An 8,315-nucleotide genomic window follows, 5' to 3' on the forward strand; every position below is an offset into this window, starting at 1 on the left:
CCTGCTAGTCATTACCAGCAGTACTGTAGTTGTGTTTCAATCTTCTTCTTAATCAATCCATTAGTCCAACATATCTTTTGTCAAATATGGGTTGCATATCTAATTTCCAATGCCTACGGGTACACAACATGCAATGGGGTGTGATTGGAGGCCAAAATCACATCAAGCCTAATAGTCTTAAAGGTCCAATGCAGCCATTTTTATCTCAATATCAAATCATTTCTGGGTAACAATTAAGAATCTTATTGTGATTGTTTTCAATGAGATGGTCAAAAAGAAACAAATATAGCTTCTTAGTAAAGAGCAATTTCTCAAGCAAGAACTTTGATAGGACTGTCTGGGGAGAACTGAATACTAGCTGTTTACATTTTAGTCATTTCGCAGACACTTTTATCCCAGAGCAATTAGGGTTAAGTGCCTTGTTCAAGGGCACATTGGTATATTTTTCACCTAGTCTGCTCGGGGATTTAAACCAGCAAACTGTTCCAGTGCTCTTAACCGCTAGGCTACCCGCCGCCCACATCTCAGTTCCTATGCTTCCTGGCTGATGTTTTGGTCACTTTTGAATGCTGGCGGTGCTTTCACTCTAGTGGTAGACGGGGTCTACAACCCACACAAGTGGCTCAGGTAGTGCAGCTCATCCAGGATGCCACATCAATGCGAGCTGTGGCAAGAAGGTTTGCTGTGTCTGTCAACGTAGTGTCCAGAGCATGGAGGCGCTACCAGGAGACAGGCCAGTACATCAGGAGACGTGGAGGAGGCTGTAGGAGGGCAACAACCCAGCAGCAGGACCGCTACCTCCGCCTTTGTGCAAGGAGGAGCAGGAGGAGCACTGCCAGAGCCCTGCAAAATGACCTCCAGCAGGCCACAAATGGGTGGGGGGTTGTGCTTACAGCCCAACACCGTGCAGGACGTTTGGCATTTGCCAGAGAACACCAAGATTGGCAAATTCACCACTGGCGCCCTGTGCTCTTCACAGATGAAAACAGGTTCACAATGAGCACATGTGACAGAGTCTGGAGACGCTGTGGAGAACGTTCTGCTGCCTGCAACATCCTCCAGCATGACCGGTTTGGCGGTGGGTCAGTCATGGTGTGGGGTGGGGTGGCATTTCTTTGGGGGGCCGCACACCTCCATGTGCTCGCCAGAGGTAGCCTGACTGCCATTAGGTACCGAGATGAGATCCTCAGACCCCTTGTGAGACCATATGCTGGTGCGGTTGGCCCTGGGTTCCTCCTAATGCAAGACAATACTAGACCTCATGTGGCTGGAGTGTGTCAGCAGTTACTGCAAGAGGAAGGCATTGATGCTATGGACTGGCCCGCCCGTTCCCCAGACCTGAATCCAATTGAGCACATCTGGGACATCATGTCTCGCTCCATCCACCAACGCCATGTTGCACCACAGACTGTCCAGGAGTTGGCGGATGCTTTAGTCCAGGTCTGGGGGATCCCTCAGGAGACCATCCCATCAGGAGACCATCCTTCAGCCTCATCAGGGAGCATGCCCAGGCATTGTAGGGAGGTCATACAGGCACGTGGAGGCCACACACACTACTGAGCCTCATTTTGACTTTACATTACATCAAAGTTGGATCAGCCTGTAGTGTGATTTTCCACTTTCATTTTGAGTGTGACTCCAAATCCAGACCTCCATGGGTTGATAAAATTGATTTCCATTGATAATTTTTGTGTGATTTTGTTGTCAGCACATTCAACTATGTAAAGAAAAACGTTTTTAATAAGAATACTTCATTCATTCAGATCTAGGATGTCTTATTTTAGTGTTCCCATATTTTTTTGAGCAGTGTATATTAAAGTCAGGAAATTACGTTTTTGATTGCACTGGGCCTTTTAACAAAGCTGAGATTTACTTTGAAGTCCAAACTCTATGAATACAGGTCAAATCAGTTATTGATATTGACGTGGTGGCATGGCAGAAAGATCGCAATGCCATGAATCAAGAGATTATGAATTCATATCCCAGGCATGTTGATGAATAATTACTGTATAAATAAGCATACAAAGTGTGTCAAATATGTAGGTTGCAAACACTGCGACTGTGTGATGTTCTGGGTACATCCTTTTTTATTTTATTTTATTTAACGAGGAAAGTCAGTTAAGAACAGATTCTTATTTACAATGACAGCCTACCCCAGCCAAACCCGGATGGTGCCAATTGTATTGCCAATTGTATGCCGCACAACGGGACTCTCAATCACGGCCGGATGCGAAACAGCCTGTATTCGAACCAAGTACTGTAGTGAAGCCTCTTGCACTGAGATGCAGTGCCTTAGACTGCTGCGCCACTCGGGAGCCAAATGACACACTTTTGTTTGCCAGGGAATTACCTGTGAATTGTCATGTGAAAAATACCCACGTGAAACTTCCTATGAAGTAACATGACATGTGAAGTGTTCCAAAACCACATGGATAGATTCACATGATTTCAAATGTGGAAGGTTATTTTTGATCACTTGAAAATCCCCGTGAAACTTCATGTGAAATATCATCCATCACATGTGAAGTGTTCCAAAACTGCACGCTTTCACATGATTTCACAAAATAGAACGTTACATGTGTAAAGCGTGAACATTTCACATGTGAAATCATGTCATTTCCATATGTAAAATCATGTGGAGTCTTCCATAAGGGGCTACTTTGTTTAATGTTTACCTGTATATGCTTGGAGAAAAACAAGGACATGTCGACGTCAACGTTTTCACAACAAGGTCTTTCTCAAGACCAGTGGTCAATGAAAAGTGCACTGTTTTCATTGAGACTGGTCTTGAGAAAGGCCTTGTTGTTTTTCTATATATCCCCCGGGGATTCGCATCCATTGTGTAGAGCATATCTTTCTTATTTCTACCCATATACTGTATGCTGCCATTTCTATCCAGCCATTGATTTGAGCATAACTCTCTCGGACAGCTCAGTAAGCTTTCTCTCACGGGTGGTTTTCCATGTGGTGGGAACTGCTAAAGTCAGTTTAGAAGCAGTCTAGCTGCTCTCTTCTTAGCTGACACAGTTAGCAGGATATGCTCCTCATGCTTCCCTGCATGTCAGCATGGGTAACACCACCACAGGAAGATAAGCATTACCACGCTTTAGTCAGGCTGTGTTAGCGCTGTAGCAGGTGTCAGCTGGCGTCGTTCACCCACCCCACTCCATCCGAATAATTCTGATTTAACCCTTTCTCTGACCCCCGAGTCTAGATGCAAGCTGGTAACAACAAGGTGGTCTTATGGGATACACAGTCTCCCCTGATGGATTTTTTTCCAAAATGTGTCACCCAAAACATTCCCCCCTCACAGGTTGATCAATAATGTTGGAAGTCTTTTACTGAACCGGTCTCTCTTGCAAAATAGATTTGTATCTAAATGAGAATACATTTTATTAATAAAGGTTCAACAAAAACTAAGTAGTGACCATAACACTCACTGCATTTCTGTGGCTCTTGAACAAAAGGGTTGGACTTGAGACGATCATGAGGTTGTACTCAATGGGCAGTGGAGGGGAAAAGAATAGGTGGAGAAGTCTAAGCCTTAACAAAAAGGACTCGAGTGTAACAAGCGGATGGATGTGAAACAGCCTGGATTCGAACCAGGTACTGTAGTGAAGCCTCTTGCACTGAGATGCAATGCCTTAGACTGTCCATTAAAACTGTTGCGCTCCCATGGTTTATGATGGGAATTTCACAGTTATATTTTTGGGGAGAGAGCAGTTCATGTAATGTACTAGTTTTTGTTGTGTTAGCTGGAGAGTCCATTTCCACACTGCCATGGGAAGGTAGTTGGATGTTGATAGAGAAAGGCCAGCTGCATAGGCTATGGAAATATTTTTCTGGTTTCAAAAATAAATCCCCCAACGAAAAATCACTGCCAAAACTGGCACTTATTTTGTTTTCTTAGGACTCAAATTATTGATGAAAAAAGATTTGTTACAGAATATTAATATCATTTTGTGACCTAAAAATTCAGGTTTCCATAGACAAACGTAACAATATTACTGTCATGATGGATTAATGTTAGTGTTCTGGGCTTTTCATTTGGGTCCATACAGTACATATACTAACCAAGTATCTGTTTGGCATTTACATCCAGCAATGCTACATTTCTCAAACAAATGATGTAAAGAAAGACCGTTGCCAGTTTACCGCCTTTTTCAATTACGTTCTTGTATCATCGCTCCCCAATGGGCTCGGGAGAGCCTAAGGTCGATTCCTGCGTCCTCCAAAAAATGACCCGCCAAACCACGCTCCTTAACCTGGAAGCAAGCTGCACCAATGTGTCAGAGGAAACACTGTTCAACTGACAACCAAAGTGAGCCTGCAGGCACCTGACCCACCACAAGGAGTTGCTAGAGTGCAATGAGCCAAGTAAAGCCCCCCCGGACAAACCCTCTCCTAATCTGGACAATTGTGTGCCGCCCTATGGGACTCCCAGTCAAGGCCAGTTGTGACACAGCCTGGGATCGAACCCAGATCTGTGGTGATGCCTCAAGCACTGCGATGCAGTGCCTTAGACCGCTGTGCCACTCGCGAGGCCCAAATGTTGCCAAATCTGATTGTACAATAGCAAATTGGGGTTTTATGGCCCAAGCCACTGTGAATCATCTATGGCCTTTAGAAATATTCCAGACTATTATGATACTGTTCCCTCTTAAGTAATGTGTCCAAATTAATTTTATGTTAAGGTTTGGATTCAATCGAAATCACAAAGGTCTTGCTCTGCAGCTCACAAAATTATTAATGTAGCATAAGTATTTCCATGATTTGTCTCTTGGGGATATTTGCATTGTTCATTCAAGAGGTGGTTATGTCAATTCAACTTTAAAATACATTTCAATTCCATACAGGTGAAATTATTTTACTCCTCTGCCCTCCCATTAATTACAAACATGTTAGTGCTCCCCGATCCTGACTTACATTTCATTACATCTGGTCGGTTTGTCTTTAGGCGACCGCTCCCTCTCCTAAACCATCCTCTCTGTACTTTCAATGGAGATGGCTCAGCTAAATGTTGGGGGCGTAGCCAAGAGATACTTCCCCTAATCGTGTTATTTCCCCTGTGTGACATTCTTTGCTTCCTGACCTGGCTTTCCTCACCGGGGGACGAAGACCGTCCTGCCTCCCAAAATAAAACAGTTCACACCAGGGATGGGAATCTGTCCTTCATGGATACATGCTATCACTTGGAAACATCTGACTGTACTGTAAAGGGACAATGTATTTACTGAGAAACGGATATGGAAGATGTCTCGGGAAGCAAGGCATCATCGCGAGACAGCCTCACACCCTCTCTGATGTCTCAATGTCAGCTCACGGTTAACAAAGGCTTGGAACAGATCATCTCAAATGCTTGAAGGGACTACTCACAGCTGTAGATGAGGCGCTGTCATAAATGTGACCAGTGGGATTAGGCGGACGCTCAGGGCAAATAATCTGAGAGCTGAAAAGATAGTAGAGAAAGAGCACAATTCATAACACAACCTCTTTTGAAGTCCTCTTCAAGCGGTTCTGCTTTATAAGATAAACTTTTCTCCTCAACCTAATCTAACATACTTGTCCCCTGAATGTACGGTCATTGGGACAGACATTACTGGTATTCATAATAATGAGCATTTCTGTATTTTCCTGAAGGGTTCGAACTGTGATGATAAGGATGACCGACACAGTACCGTTCAGAATACATGTTGTGACTTAGTATGTGACATTATTGGATATGGCCTGTTATCTACTTTGGAGACTACTACTGGGTCTCACGTTACTTGATCTAAATACTCTTTAACCGAACTTGAGAGCCAAAACCTGGACTCTTGGCTGCATCCAAATCTCTTTAAAGACATGCTATGGAACTTTGGCTACTGCTAAGTATTTTTAAAATGTCCCGATTTGGGCTGGATGTGTCAATGTGTAGTTCATCCATGTATGATCTATGAGCACAATTACTGTTTAACTTCAATGAGCAACAAAATTCCTAGTTTGAAAGCGACAGTTTTTATGGATGCTGTGCTGTGCCATTGTCCTAAATGTCCCCCCACATGGGCCAGCCCACCTAGCAATTTCAGTTCAACCATTGAGCTTCAGCCCCTCGCCATATGAGTGACAGCTAGCAAGAGGCACATCATGCACACAAATACTATCGAGAGAGAGAGAGAGAGAGCAATGATGTGGTGAACAAATCTGCACGTATGTGACGTAGTACTTAATTTTCGAGGGACAACTTTTGGCTCGTGAGCACTACTGAGCGCTCCTAAACTCAAAGCATTATATCGAATGCATGCTATTTATTTTAAGTTCCCAAGAAGCTGTCACCACGCCAGACACCACATGGCCACCTTTGTTTTTGTGAGATGGCAACTAGATTGTTGCAATCCAAGGCTGATATTAATCGGAATATCCTTGTTAACCCTGATTGCCACCACAATGAAAAGGCTTTATACAAGTTGGTAAACAGAAGGATTGTGGGAAATCCTCTAATTGAGTAGAGCTTCAGAATCAAGGAGATGACTGGACAGGTGGGGACAGGCATGGAGCTTCTGCAAACTTAATCCAGCCCCTGGGGAGAGATCAGCCAGGTGTTGAAATAGACCTGCCTCAACACAGGTGCAAAACATTGCCAAGAAACTGAAGAATTTGACACTGCTGTAACTAAACACAAGAAATCGGATGAACTTTGGAGGAAATGACAACATTGTTCATTTCAAGAGTGTGCAGATGGAGATAGGACTGAGCTCACTCTTTCTTTAGCAAGTCGTGCACAGTGGCCTTCTTGCAAGATCTGAAGAAACAATGGTCCTTTTTTTTGTAGGTCACTACCATTCAACATACTCAGGCACGGGCCTACATTTTTTATTTTTATGACAACTTTATTGTCTTAAAATGAGGTTAATGATAATAAATGAGGATGATACATACTGTATGACAAATGTATCAAATGAACACAATATCTATCAAGCTTTTTCCCTTTTTTCATTTGACTTTACAAAGGTTACACCGAGAAAGGACTCATTCATTTGGTGTGTGGCTGACCTAGAAAGTAAAAAAGGTACTGGCAAGCACACAAAAGTTTCACTCTGTCTGAGCTCACGGAGTCCAACTCCTGCCTTTGTTGGGTGACATTTCTCACACGTCGCTCCAATGGGTTGCCCTGGAAATGTGCTGTTTTCACCGTTTTTGTGAGGCCAAGCTGTCCCTTTGGAGGAATCAGTTCACCTTTTATACTGAACAAAAAAATATCCTCAAATTGCAACAGTTTCAAAGATTTTACTGAGTTACTGTTCATATAAGGAAATCAGTCAATTGAAATAAATGTGTTAGGCCCTAATCTATGGATGTCACATGACGGGGCAGAGGCACAGCCATGGGTGGGCCTGGGAGAGCATAGGCCCACCCACTGGGTAGCCAGACCCAGCCAATAGGAATGACTTTTTCCCCACAAAAAGGCTTTATTACAGACAGAAATACTCCTCAGTTTCACCAACTGTCCGGGTGGCTGGTCTCAGACGATCCCGCAGATGAAGAAGCCGGATGTGGAGGTCCTGGGCTGGCTTGGTTATACGTGGTCTGCGGTTGTGAGGCCGGTTGGACTGCCAAATTCTCTAAAACGACATTTATGGTAGAGAAATTAACATGAAATTCTCTGGCAACAGCTCTGTTGGACATTCCTGCAGTCAGCATGCCAATTACACGATCCCTCAAAACCTGAGACATCTGTGGCATTGTATTGTTTGACAAAACTGCATATTTTAGAGTGGCCTTTTATTGTCTCCAGCACAAGTTGCAACTGTGTAATGTGTAATGATCATGCTGTTAAATAAGCTTCTTGATATGCCACACCTGTCAGGTGGATGGATTATCTTGGCAAAGGAGAAATGCTCACTAACAGGGATGTAAAACAAATTTGTGTACAACATTTGTGAGAAATGATGTTTTTGTGCTTATGAAACAATTCTGGGATCTTTAATTTCCACTCATGAAACATGGGACCAACACTTGCATTTCAATTTATTTTTGTTCAGTGTAGTTTGAGTCTTCAACCTACTTCTCCGTGTGATGATAGTCAATGCCCTTTATCTCTGACATTGAACAATGGTGCATAAGGTGCGCGTTACCGGAGCAGTGAACATGGCCTCTTTCTTATCTATATTGGAATGTCAGTAGAGATTGCCCAGATACCCATCAAAGGTGCGTGTCTCTGTTAACAGGCTTTTTGAGGTTCTTCTGTGCTGAGTACCCAATAATTTGGTGGTGTAATATTTTATTTTATTTCATTTAAAACCTCTTAAGGATCGGACCCTTTAAATTATTTCTTT

The sequence above is a fragment of the Oncorhynchus keta genome, chromosome 28, assembly GCF_023373465.1.
Source record: "Oncorhynchus keta strain PuntledgeMale-10-30-2019 chromosome 28, Oket_V2, whole genome shotgun sequence".
Classification (NCBI taxonomy): Eukaryota; Metazoa; Chordata; class Actinopteri; order Salmoniformes; family Salmonidae; genus Oncorhynchus; species Oncorhynchus keta.